This window comes from Peromyscus californicus, unplaced genomic scaffold (assembly GCF_007827085.1).
Source record: "Peromyscus californicus insignis strain IS unplaced genomic scaffold, ASM782708v3 Scaffold_4__1_contigs__length_199733344, whole genome shotgun sequence".
NCBI lineage: Eukaryota > Metazoa > Chordata > Mammalia > Rodentia > Cricetidae > Peromyscus > Peromyscus californicus.
Window position 1 is genome coordinate 44,908,842 of NW_026294562.1, and position 12,929 is coordinate 44,921,770.

The 12,929-nt window shown below is 45.1% G+C and overlaps 1 protein-coding gene across 1 annotated transcript in view; it reads left to right on the forward strand.

The window, feature by feature from the left end:
- Window positions 1-4,112: 4,112 nt before the first annotated feature.
- The window catches only part of Gcnt1 (glucosaminyl (N-acetyl) transferase 1), a 34,525-nt gene continuing 25,708 nt past the window's right edge, over window positions 4,113-12,929 (forward strand). The window contains exon 1 of the mRNA XM_052762371.1: window positions 4,113-4,188. The gene's annotated coding sequence lies outside the window, so the exon portion shown is untranslated. The remainder of the gene's footprint in view (window positions 4,189-12,929) is intronic.

Below are 12,929 nucleotides of genomic sequence, written 5' to 3' on the forward strand. Positions count from 1 at the left end.
ACACAGGCACAGTAACACAGCCACAGAGTTAAACAAATGCAACATAAACAAAAGTAACACACCTTAAAATAATATTCCCAACAACATATACTACAGTTCTCTTGTGATATTTATAAAAGCTATTGCTAGGGGCTGAGAGATGGCTCATCAGTTAAGAGCACAGTCTGTTCATCCATTTGCTGTGCAATAGTTTCTGCTAAGACTGGAATATTCCATCCTGCAGGGAACCTCCTTAAGCAGGAAGGTAAACGACCCAAAACTGCTTCAGGAAGTCCCTGAAACTGACCAGATTCACTAAGCCCTTGCCTGCCAGAGTAAGCAATAAAAGTAGAAAGGTCCTCTCAAACAAAGGAAGCTAAGCTGCAAAGAAGACTCTTTAAACCAGACCAGCTGCCTGGAAAGGACACTCTTCCAATGTTGAGCTGCCTGCAGGCTGTGCAGTGTGTTCCAGGGTCCCAGCTTCTGTGAGCTGTCACCCATGTTGGGATAGCTTTGGTGATGCAGCTGCCTTTGAGTCATTTGTGCTCCTGGAAGTACCCCCTCCCCCATATTCCTGTAAGTAAATCCAATAAAACTCATAGTTCACCAAGTTGAACTTTGGTGGTATTTGTATTTTAGTCTGTAATGGGCTCCCGATCTCGAGTGAGTAGATATGTGTGTTGCATCTCTCTAGGAAAAGTTTTATCACACAACACCAGAGGACCTCTGTTTGATTCCCATCACCCACATGGGTGCTCACAACTGTTTGTAACTCCAGTCCCTGGGTGATCTGATGAACTGTTCTGGCCTCTGTGGGCATTGGATACTCACATGGTACACAGACTACAGGCAAAACATTTATACACATAGAATTAATATGTATATTTTAAAGTATTGTTTCAATCATTTACAAATATATCACTAACACTGTATGTAGTATAACAGTTGTGTCTATTAGACACCCTTCACACCAATATTAGGGCAGCTGGAGTTTGTGATAGTGAGTTGGCTTGTGATGCAGTCTGGAAGTTGACCCTTCTACACTATGTCCTGGGGCTGGACTCAGTAAACCACATTTTCTGGAAGGTTTTGCCAGTAGTGGTGTTGGAGGAGACGGAAGGCTGGAGGAGCAAGGAGGAACGTGATTCATCTTATTTGCCTGCTCTTCCCCGTGGTGTTAGTAGGTCATGTGTCTTCCTGGTTACAGGGGCTGGTCCTGATCTCTGGGATTTAATCCATCTTCTGTGTCCAGCCTCAGGGCTGACCTTCAGAAATAAGGCCCCAGTGTGGGTCCACTCCCTCCTCAGAATTCCAGTCACCCAGGGTTTCCCTGTCTCTAGCTGAGTGGCAGCTGCTTCCTGCAATTAAGTCGATCTGCCTCAGCAGTAGTTCCCTTGTCCCTTTCCAACTCTCCATATCTCTTCCAGCAATTCCTTATATTCTCTGGAAAGACACTGCTTTGATTTCTGTTTTCTGACCAGGTCCTGATTCATACATCCCAATACTCGAATCCTGAAACACTAGCATAGTCTGATGCAATATGTGTTACAGCAGCATTTAAAGGCAAATGATTGCATGCATGGTATACTATATCCAATTGGAAAATAAGACTTCCTCTTTCTTTTTTTTATCTTTAATGATTCATTTTTTTTATTTTATATGTATGAGTATTTACCTGCATGTGTCTATGTGCATCATGTGTGTCTGGTGCCCATGGAGGTCAGAAGAGGGTACTGGATCCCCTGAAACTGGAGTTTCGGGTGATTCTGAGCTTTCACGTGGGTGCTCGAAGCCAACTCTGAACCCTCTGCAAGAGCAGCAAGTACTCTGCAGCCTCACATAAGACTTATTCTAAAAGCTGACAGTACACGTTAATGTTAGCTAGATGGTCAGAGGCTGGTGATGGAGCTCAGTGGTCAAAGCATTTGCTTCCCATGTGTAAGTCCCTGGTTTCCCTTACAGTACCCAAACTAAAACCAAACAAACAGAAAACAAAACAAAATGGAAAAGGAAGGAGGAAAAAGGAAAGAAAAAGTGTGTTTCTTATAGACATTGACGTTCAAAACAAACTTAAACTACTGCGGTAAACCTAGGAAGAGCAAATGAGTTCAGTGAGGATCGAGGAAATAGTTTATTCTCATGAAAACAAGTGACAGTCTTAGTTTCAAACATCACATCATGACATTCCATAATGCATTATGAGGCTTCGTGGTGTATTTACTTTCACAATGACTTTACCAAAGGACTTTACAAATATTACTTTGTCCCCTAGTAAAGGGACAAGTGGATTTAGGGATAGCTGGAGAAAAGAAATTGCCGTTGGTTTTTATCTAGTTGGAACAAAATACATGTTGTAGAAGATACTTGTCATACTTTTGTTTCCATGACAAAAACATAAACCTTGGGGCTGGAGAGATGACTCAACTGTTAAGAGCACTGGCTGTTCTTCCAGAGGTCCTGAGTTCAGTTCCCAGCAACCACATGGTGGCTCACAACCATGAGATCTGGTGCCCTCTTCTGGCCTGCAGGCATACATGCAGGCAGAACATTGTATACATAATAAATAAATAAATATTAAAAAAAAAGAAAGAAAAGAAAACCATAAACTTCAGATTAGAAGGGGCTCATGCCCGCTCTCTGTTCTAGACTTAAACACATAATGCATTACAACAGGAACTGGAAAGGTGGCTGCTCTTCCAGAGGATCTCAGTTCAATTCCTACCACCCACATGGTAACTCACAACCAGCTGTAGCTCCAATTTGAGAGCATCGATGCCCTCTTCGGGCCTCAGAGGACACTGCATATGTGTGTATGTGTGTGTGTGTGTGTGTGTGTGTGTGTGTGTGTGTGTGTGTGTGTGTGTGTATCTGCCGGCAAAACATCCATACATGTAAAATAATAATAGAACTAAACTTTTAAATAATGCATTATGACATTACTCTTCTTCATAAAATTAAAGCAAGAGATTGTAAGACTGTCACTGGAGGGGGAAATCTCTTAGGAAAAGGGGCAAGATTGACTTTCCTTAAGATTAAGGAGGGTATTAACACCAAGGTCATCGTTTCTGCAGGTGGCCAGGGCTGGTGTTGCTTTATCCCAGTAAGGCTCCAGGGAGAGAGTGGTGCAGGGGGCAGGGACAGAGCAGACAAAGTAATCCTCCAGGAACCAGCCCCCAGCAGAGAAGAGGAAAGGCCCAGGCATAGCAGAAAGGACACACGGGGCTGGAGTGGACATGAACTGGTGTGCTGTTGTCTCACTCAGTAGCCACTGTGGGTGTCGATGAAACTCGTGTGACATTGTAGAAGGCATTCCTCAGGATGTGTAACCTCTGTTACACAGATGTACAGCCCAAGAGGGTGAACTGCACAGATTGGTGCTTCCAAGTCGACCCAGCCTTGCTCTCCACACTCCCATGGATAATGACTACCTATCCTTGAGGGACACCAGGCATGCTGACTGGAAACAGGGTCCCACCTATGGCCCCCCTGCTTGCAAACTCTCCGTTTCTGTAACTTGCGTATTTGTGTATTGTTCATTGTGTAAAGTATAATGTGTGAAGTGAGAGTTGATACTACTAATCAACGTGCGAAAAAGAAGAGCCAGCTCTCAAGTAAAATCAGGATTACTTGGCAAGTTGTATCCAAAAAACTGACCTTGCTTGTGAATGTATTGGTTATTCAATAAATTCTGACATTATGGTGACATAAACATGTCCGTCTATGTTTCTTGTGCAAAATGTGCTTCAAGGTTTCTTCTATGGGCATCTCTAAACTTCATGTGCTATAAACAAACGCGATGGCATTTGACCTTCTTACTCATTTTTTAAGTCAGACATGACAACAGTTGGCACATTTCCTGCCTCAGAGGAAGAAGGCATAAAAGTTCTTAAAAGATTTCATTCAGGTACCTGGTCCTACTTGGCCCAGCGAACGAAGAAATCCTAGGAAGTAAGGAAGTTTGGATCCTAACTATCTTCCGGGACCACTGCAGCGCCCAGAGGGCGCCCTCACCTAGAGCCGGGACCGCAGGTGGGAGATGCAGGACCAGGGGCGTGGTCTCAAGGGTGGGCACGGAGGCGTGGTCTCGAGGGCGGGTCCTAGGGCGTGGCGCTGGCCTGGAGGTCTGGAGCGCAGCGGGCTGAGCGCGCCAGGATCCGCGTTGTGAGCCGGGCAGCGGAGTTTCGTGCGCCCAGCAGGCACAGGCTCCAGGTAACCTAAGCCGGACCAGTGGCCGTGTAGCCCAGCAGATCTGGACAGCATCGAGCCGGATCTACGTGGGCAGGCGGGACGAGCTCCACCGGGGAGGGAGTGGTGCTGATACCGGGTGAGAAGGCGCTCGGTCCGGGTGCCCCGGGCGAGGATAGAGCAGGAGCGGGCGTCCTCTTCCCACCCTCTTTCCGGTCCTTCGGTGGGACGCCGCTACACTGTGGCATCTGGAAGTCACTTTCTGACCTCTTTTTCCCGGACCCGTGTAATGAGTGGGGACTTAGAAATCGGGGTTGGCTGCGGGCATGGAAAGTAAGAGGAAGGTAAGAAGCGAACGGTTACAGTGGTGGCTTAGGCGCCAAGGACTTAAACTTCGTAAAACCACAGCCCAGCGAAGAGGCGTTGCGACCCCTGTTAGAGCACCGACCGGGAAGCCGGCGCTGAGGCAGAGAAAGCCTGGGGTCCAAGCAGTAGCCATTCTTCCTCTTGCCTTGTTCTTCGGGGCTGCGGGTCTGTTACGAAAACAGGTAATTCTTCTTAGACACGTTACTTCCTTAGTTTCTTTGTTTTTGTTTTTTGGGGCTATTTAGATTTTCTGTCTTTCCTTTTGTGGGGGTGGTGGCTTTGAACAAAACAGAGATTTGCCTGCCTCTGCCTACCAAAGTTAAAAACGTGCGCCACCACGCCTGAAACTTAAGAAACCCATCTCATGATCACAGCTGCTACCAGTCTCAGTTCTTTCAGAGCTGAATAAAAAGCGCGCCCCCCCACGCCCCCGTCACGTGACTGTTAATCCTCTTCCCAGTTCCACCTTAGAGGAGTCGCCGGTAGATCCGAACTTGGCTCTGCAAAAACTGTCAGATTGATGTGCATTCTTTGGCTTGCCATTTCACCCCAGAAGAGAGTTGTTTTGTTACAAATAATGGAGCTAGAGGCAAATTAGGAGGAGATACAGTGTTCAGACAGAGCACTGGTGCGTTGACTTGAGAAGGCGGGTGGGTGGGGCTGTGACCTGAATTTGGTGAGTAGTGGGGGAGCAATATGTTTTTTTCCTCTGGCCTGCTGCCCCCATTTAGAGCTGTCCTGAAAGGCAGGTTTGTCTTCTAGAAGGGAAGAGGAGGGGTAAATGTTTTGTTTTGTTTTGTTTTGTTTTTTTAAGATCAGCGTAAATTACCTGTTAGTAGCTTAGGTGGCGCAGACAGGGGCCCCAATGCAGGAGGATTGGGAGCAGGTTTCAGTTCTGGAAGGGTGGGAAACTACAGGTATCTCTGCTTTCCCCTTCCTTCTTCCCTTCCTTCCTTCCTTTTTCAAGCTTTAAAGATGGTATTTTGGGAAAACCTCGCTTTCTTAGAAAGAGCCAGTTAGGAAATTAGGCAGTGGGAAACAGTACTGTTGGAAACCGACTTTTCTAAATGCCAGATGCTGTTTTCTGGTTGTTTGTTTGGACAGGGTCTTACTGTACATAGCTCAGGCTGGCCTCAAAGTCTGGATCCACCTCCTGAGTGCTGGGATTTCAGACACGTGCAGCATTGCCGGGCTCAAAGGCTGCTAGCTGGGAAGTATGTAGTATTTAAGCTGCGCTGAGTAATGTAGTCGTTTATGGGGCAAGGTCCCTGTCATTTTTATTCATTCATCTTTATTAATGAGGAATGTACTCACAGTTCTAGGTCAGGATGTCAAATATCCAACCCTGCTGAAAAGGGTGTTCCTGGGTAACTGTTGTAAATCAGGTGTGGTATGTTCTTGTGGAGTCTCTATTCTTAGCCTTGACTAGGTACGGTTTGATGCTGTCAGGTTACCTTCAGAGACAAATGCCTTATGTGTTTATAGCACTGTTGACATTTTTGGCCAGATAGATTTCATTTTGTGATAGGGTCTGTGTAGCCTGCAGCTCACTATGAAGTGGACAGAAAGTGACCTTCAATTTCTAATCCTTCTGTACCTCCTTCCCAGGAGCTAAATTATAAGTGAGCTCCACCAAGCACCCTTATGTGGTTCTGGGTACCAAACCCAGAGCTTTATTCCTCTACTCTTGCAATCTAAGCTTTAGCCCTAGCCCTTGGCTAGATGTTTTCTGTGGCAGGGGATCGTTGTGTACTTTATATGATTTTTACCAGCATTCTTGTACCCACCGGGTGATAGAAACACCTCTCATACTCCAGTGACAATAATCTCATGTGGCTCCAGACATTGTCAAGGATTTCCCAGGGGAGCAAAGTCACCCCAATTGAGAATGAAAGTAGGCCTGCATGTGAAATGCTCTGGGTGTCAATGAACTATTGTTTAAGTACTTCCTATCAAGAGAAGCTATCAATAAATTAAAATGCCTTGAATTTTAAGACATTTTTTATTACAAAAATCCAAGAGTTACTATTCCCTGTGAATGGCTTGTGTGCCACAGAAATTTTATCGCCACAGAAATTTCAGGTATTAATGCCACTGTAAAACTTCATAAAGTTTGGAATTAGAAACTTAAAACTAGAGAAGGAATACTAACGGCTATAGAGTTGATGGCTCAGTGGTTAAGAGCACTTGCTGCTCTTACAGAGAACCAGAATTTAGTTTCTAGAACCCATGTTGGAAGGCTCACAATTGGTTGTAACGCCAACTCCAGGGGTCTGAGGCCCCCTTGAGGCATCTCTGGTTACCTGCATGCATGAGCACATACACGTTAAAAAATAAATAAATCAGCCGGGCGGTGGTGGCGCACGCCTTTAATCCCAGCACTCGGGAGGCAGAGCCAGGTGGATCTCTGTGAGTTCGAGGCCAGCCTGGGCTACCAAGTGAGTTCCAGGAAAGGCGCAAAGCTACACAGAGAAACCCTGTCTCGAAAAACCAAAAAAAAAAAAAAAAAGAGTAAAAAAAAAATAAATAAATCTTTAAAAGAGGAATATTAAACTGATTTTTAAAAAAAGTACATTCAATGTTTCTTTCAGCTTTTTTAAGTTAATGAAACATGGATTGACTGTACATATTGATTAGGAAAAGTTGACAGTCTGTAGTGCCTTTAACCCTAGCACTCAAGAGGCTGGAATGGAAGGATGAATGGTTCAAGGCTACCCTGGCCTACATAGAGCCCTTCCCTCAGCAAGCAAACAATAACAACAGCAAAACCTAACCGAAAATTCTAATGCTGAGACGCCATGTAAATAAAGCCAGTCAGATGGCTCAGCAGGTCAAGATGCCTGCTGCCTAAGTTCAATCCTGGGGTCCCACACGGTAAGAGAGATTCAGTCTTTAGCTAACGGCATTCTGTGGTACACTGCTGTAGTCTAAGAAACCAAAAGTTAATGAAAAAGAGTGACATAAAACACATGCAGTAACTGCTATAGGAAGAAAAGGTGACCCCTTTATTAGGCCTTACGTAAGTTCAGGGAGGTGAAAGCGTAGCCCTGGCTATGAAAGGTGCATTTTTAACCACGAGTTGCTTGTAATTGGCCCCTTCAGAAATAAAAGTAATTTTTAAAACTCAGGAATGGCTACACAATTTGTGAGGTTTTTGTTTGTTTGTTTGTTTAAAATGTAAGAGTGTTAGGCTGGTGGGAACAGAGTATGAGGCCAGCATGCCAGGGGCCCCATGGGGTGAATGCATAGGCTGTGTACCTGGGAAGCTGGCTCCGTTTAAGCTCTATGTCCATAGCTAAAAGGAGGATGGCAACCCCACCCAAGTGAAATGCTACCACGCCCAAACCCTGGAGTTTTCTATTTTTTTTTTTTCTCTTTGTGCCAGGTGGGATCAAACCCAGGGCCTTGGCCCACCTAGGCTGACACTCCTCCACTGGGCTTTGTCCCCAGCCCCTCGGGGAGTTTCTGAGACACTGATCCGTACTTTTACTTCCAATTAAGAAATTCTCAAGAAACCCTCCCATGATTAGTTTTTCTTTTCTTAGAGTAGTAGCCATCATTCCTTGGGGTCCTGGGTACCTGGGCTACTTGTTCACTCAGGTTTGTTCACTGAACAGCTGTTTACTGAGCCAGGCATTGTTGGCCCTGGGGCTCCAGCTGCGACCACGATGGAATGAATGGCTCTGGAGTTGGTCTCTGCATTTATGCATCCGTTAGTCTGTTGGCTAGAGAGACAGACAAGCACACAGTCACCCAAGGTATCCTGATCTTAAGTGGTGCTTCAGAAAAGCACATGGTATCTATCGTTTGTTGCGCAAGGGCCGGTCCAATGGTTTGGGGAAGGCCTGGACGGTTTCCTTCAATATAAGTTGTATTTGATATTTCACATACCCCCAAAAAGTGACTAGGAAGCGACCAGGTAAGTTAGGGGATGGAGTTCTAGGAGAAAGGTGTTGCGCTAAAGGGGAAAATGTGGCCTTGGGGCCATTTGTAGGACTTTGGATTATGGTAGTGGGTACCCATCCACTCATGGGTCTGAAATGAGAAAGGGGCTCCTCTGTGGTTTTCAAATGATTATGCTGCAGCTGTGCAGAGAGCGGTGTGAGGAGCGGGCACAGCTGGTACTCACCGTGCCTATGGGGTACCAGTGTGAGAAGACTGCTTTTTACCCCCAGAGAGAGAGAACACCAAAGGCTTCAGTTCCTCAGCCAGTCATGTGGCACAGCCTGTGCAATCATGGGCAGCCACCCAGGAAGAGAGAGTGGGTGTTAGCAAACAGTGCCACCCCAGGCCCCTGCAGTCACCCAGGGACGGTGTGGTGGGTAAAATTTGATAGCTGAGGTTTAGTTTGTCGTTCACATCAGAATGATAGTGGTGGTTTACTAATACTGCTGACAGGGAGGTAGCAAGGATGACTCAGAAGTTTCTGGCATGAACAGCTGAGTGGGATGGGATAGGGAAAGCATTTATGGTGTTGGAGAGCACTGGGTGGGTGGGTGGGTGGGATGAGGTTGGTTGGTACCAGGTCAGGAGGGAGGTAATTCCCTTTTGGAGATGTTTTGCCTGTGAGAGAGACAGCTGAGGAGCTGGCCGCTAGAAAGATCTGGGATGGAAATGCCTGCAGACCTTGGAATGTAAACGCTCACTGCATAGTAAAACCTTGAAAGAAAGGGTAGAGTGAAGAGAGAAAAGGTCTGTTCCTGCAACTGTTGACCATTCCCTGTTTGAGAAGAGAGGCCAGCTAAGGCTGCTGTTCAAAAGGAGTCAGTACACATACGGGGTAGGAGAAAACCTGGGGTCTGTGGTTTCTGGTTTGGTTTTTGTTGGTTTTTTTCTTTTGTGGTCAGAATTGAGTGGAGAGACACTGCATTAGTTTAGTTGTACCTGGAAACATCAGGCAGGTAAGAGGCTAATAAAGTATGGGGAAAATAGAGGGTGGGCCCAAATTCCAGAGATGATAAGGACTGTGGGGCAGGGTTAGTCCGTGATAGGAGAGGAGGCATGAAGATGCTTCATTTCACTTTTCTTGAAAGGAACAAGATTATTAGCCGAGTTTATTTGTTTCTGAAGTAGAATATTTCTTTAACTAGTGTGGTTTTTTTTTTTTTAAAAAAAGCTTTTTATAAAAAAATATGTTTAATTTTACTGTGCTAGGGATTGGACCCATGTGAAAGACAAGCACACTTCTGGAAGTACAGTCCTGTTGGAGTATTTACTGGTGCCAAGGTTCATGATTGAGTGCCATGAAAACTATTGAGTTCATTTTTCCTGGGAAGATGTGAACAGAAAGTCTGTTCATCACAGAGAGGGCAGTGGTGACAGACTGAAGGGTTCCACCTAAGTCCTTTTGGTGAGCCAGTGGGAACGTGGGGGTGGGCATCTTATAAGGAATGTGGGTGAGCTAGAGAAGGGCCTCACCTTTCTGGACCTTGGGTGTAGCCTCACACCTTGGAAACTTTGTGGATGGCTCACCGGCTTTTGTTTACAATGTAAACAAACATCTTCCGCTTCCTCTGCAATCCTGGTGACCTAGGGTTTTACTCTGTCTTTTGTAGTCCTATGTGATGTTTCAGAACCATTTGAATTCTTCCTTAGCAACCATTTGGTTACTTCAGATGCCACCAAAATCTTGTATGTAGATAGCTGCTGTAAAGACTAGGAAGCACCACTCTCCCTTAAGAAGCCCACACCCAATCTCGATGTACTGTATTCTTCCCCGAAGAACTTTATTATTATTATTATTATTATTATTATTATTATTATTATTATTATTATTATTAACTCCTGTGCTAAAATTCCTGTTAAAAATCCCTTTTAGAAACTCCAGCTCTACCTCTCACTGACTTGGCCTGAAATTCTTTTCGGGTGTGAAGTCAACAATTCTGACTCCCCCTGAGTAGAGGTCTCTGACTAGAACTTCTTGAGCTGCTGTGGTGGCCGTGGGAGCTGAGTCTGTGCCCTACAGTGAGCTCTGCTTCCTGCTTTTCCTTTGTGCTTGGGTGACTAATGTCAGTGACACCTGATTATGGGTCTTGGTTTTACCAATTTTGCCAAGGTTGCCAAAGGACAACCTTGCATGTCATTCCTCAGAAGCATTACACTTGATTAAAGTTTTGAGACATGGTTTGATGGTAAGGCTAGGTTAGATTTGCCTAGGCTAGCTGTCCAGAGTGCCAGAGTTCTGCCTGTCTTTCTTTTCAGTGCTGAGATTACAAGTGGGTGCCACTGTGCTTAGTTAGCATCCCCCTCCTCCTCCTCTTGTTCTTTTTCTTAACATGGATTCTGGGGGTGGAAGTCAGGTCTTCATGCTTGCTGAGCAAGAAGTTTACTGACCAAAGTATCCCACCAGTTTGGTGCCTCGGGCTTGCAATCTCAGGTCGTGGGGGTGAGGAGCAATTAGTGGATCCAAGGAGCTTGCTGGACAGAGTCTGCATACTTGAGGTTCAGTGAGATACTCTGCCTCAGAAGACAAGCTGGGGAGTGACTGGAAGATATCTGATGTTGACCTCTGGTCTCCACGTGCAGGTACATGTCTGTGTACCTTCCACACATGCCAACATTTACACATCTAATACTCAAATTGTGAAGATGGATACAGTGTCTAGTTTCTCCTGGAATATGAATATAAAATCTCACATGTATCCCATTGTACTCATAAGTACAATTATTTGTCAATTAGAGTGTATTTACGAGGTGGGGGTATAGCTTAATGGAATACTTGTCTAGTATGTGGAAAACCCTGGGTTTGAGTCCTAGCACTGCCCAAATGTAAAATAAAATTTTCCATTGAAACATGTGGCAATACTATAATGATTTAAACACCTGGTGACGTGGCTTCTTATTCTATCAGCCACCTGAGGATCAGCCTCAGGCATTTGGGTTGTTTTTGTAAACTTGTGGGGAGGGCTCTGGCTCTCTGGGCAGCTGTGTGAGAAAAGGTGAAGGTGAGTACTGAAAAGCAAGTCTCAGGTCAATGCTGTGTCATTGTGTATTCTGACCAAGCCTTCCGTGAAAGGCCAACTGCAGGATTCAGCTGGAGTCAGGCGGTGAAGAGTTTTCTGGAATCAGCCACTGGACACAGGAGTGTGCCTAGGGTATTGTCTTGGGCTCACTGGGTTTGTTTGCTTGTTTTGTCCTTGGGAGATAAAGGTAGAACTGTTGGTATGTGTGTCTAACCTTTGAAGAGTTGGAGCCCTAGACCTCAATTTGTTATGCTATTAAATAAGATAATCCACCAGTGGAGGCGAAGTCCTGACTCCTTTCTCTGATTAATAGAGCCTTTGGTATAGCTCAGGAAGCCTTCCTGTAGCTACTCTGTGGCCCTCCTGAAAACTACATGAGGTTCTTAGTCCCCACATACCACAGATTCTAGATGAAAGCCTACACTCTACAGTCTTACAACCTGTGTGTGTGTCGGGGGGGCTTTTGTGCAGCACTAGGGATCAAACCCAGGACCTTCTGATGAAATATATCTAAAGCAAATTATATAGAATGTAACAACAAATTTCTAAGCTCCCTGAAAATACAAACTATGGCCAAAAATGTAGGATTAAGAAACAAAACAAAACATTGCTGGGCAGTGATGGCGCAGGTCTTTAATCCCAGTACTTCGGAGGCAGAGGCAGGCATATGTCTGTAAGTTTGAGGACAGTCTGGTCTACAGAGTGAGTTCCAGGACAGCCAGCACTACACAGAGATACCCTAACTCAGAGATAGATAGATAGATAGATAGATAGATAGATAGATAGATAGATAGAAGGTAGATAGATAGTGGGTAGGTAGGTAGGTAGATAGTAGGTAGGTAGATAGACAGACAGACAGACAGACAGATAGATAGATAGATAGATAGATAGATAGATAGATAGTGGGTAGGTAGGTAGGTAGATAGTAGGTAGGTAGATAGACAGATAGATAGATAGATAGATAGATAGATAGATAACCCCCCCATACCCCTTCAGAACAAACAAACAACAGCAACAAAAAACCACGGGGCAGGAGAGTTCCAGTCAGTGGTTAAGGGCACTTGTTCTTGCCAAACTGGTGAGCTTCTGTGTCACCATGAGTCCTTGTAAGTAAGACCTTGCAGTAAGATAGAGAGTGGTAGAGGACACTCCTTACCATGCGTGCCCTCCTCCGCATGTTGGGGATTTGAGGCTAGCCTGCTTTACATAGTTAGACCAATCTCAAAACTAAACAAACAGATTTAACGAAGGTTCGATATGAGGGAATGTAAACAACAATAAATAGAGTTCACAGTGGGGGTAAATACAGTGTAAGCGTGTTTTAGACTGGTTAACTTTAAACATATTTTTTATTTGTATTTGTGTGTGCCTGCATATGTGTCTATGCAGCATGTGCATACTTGGTACCCAAGGAGGCCAGAAGAAGGCATCGGATCC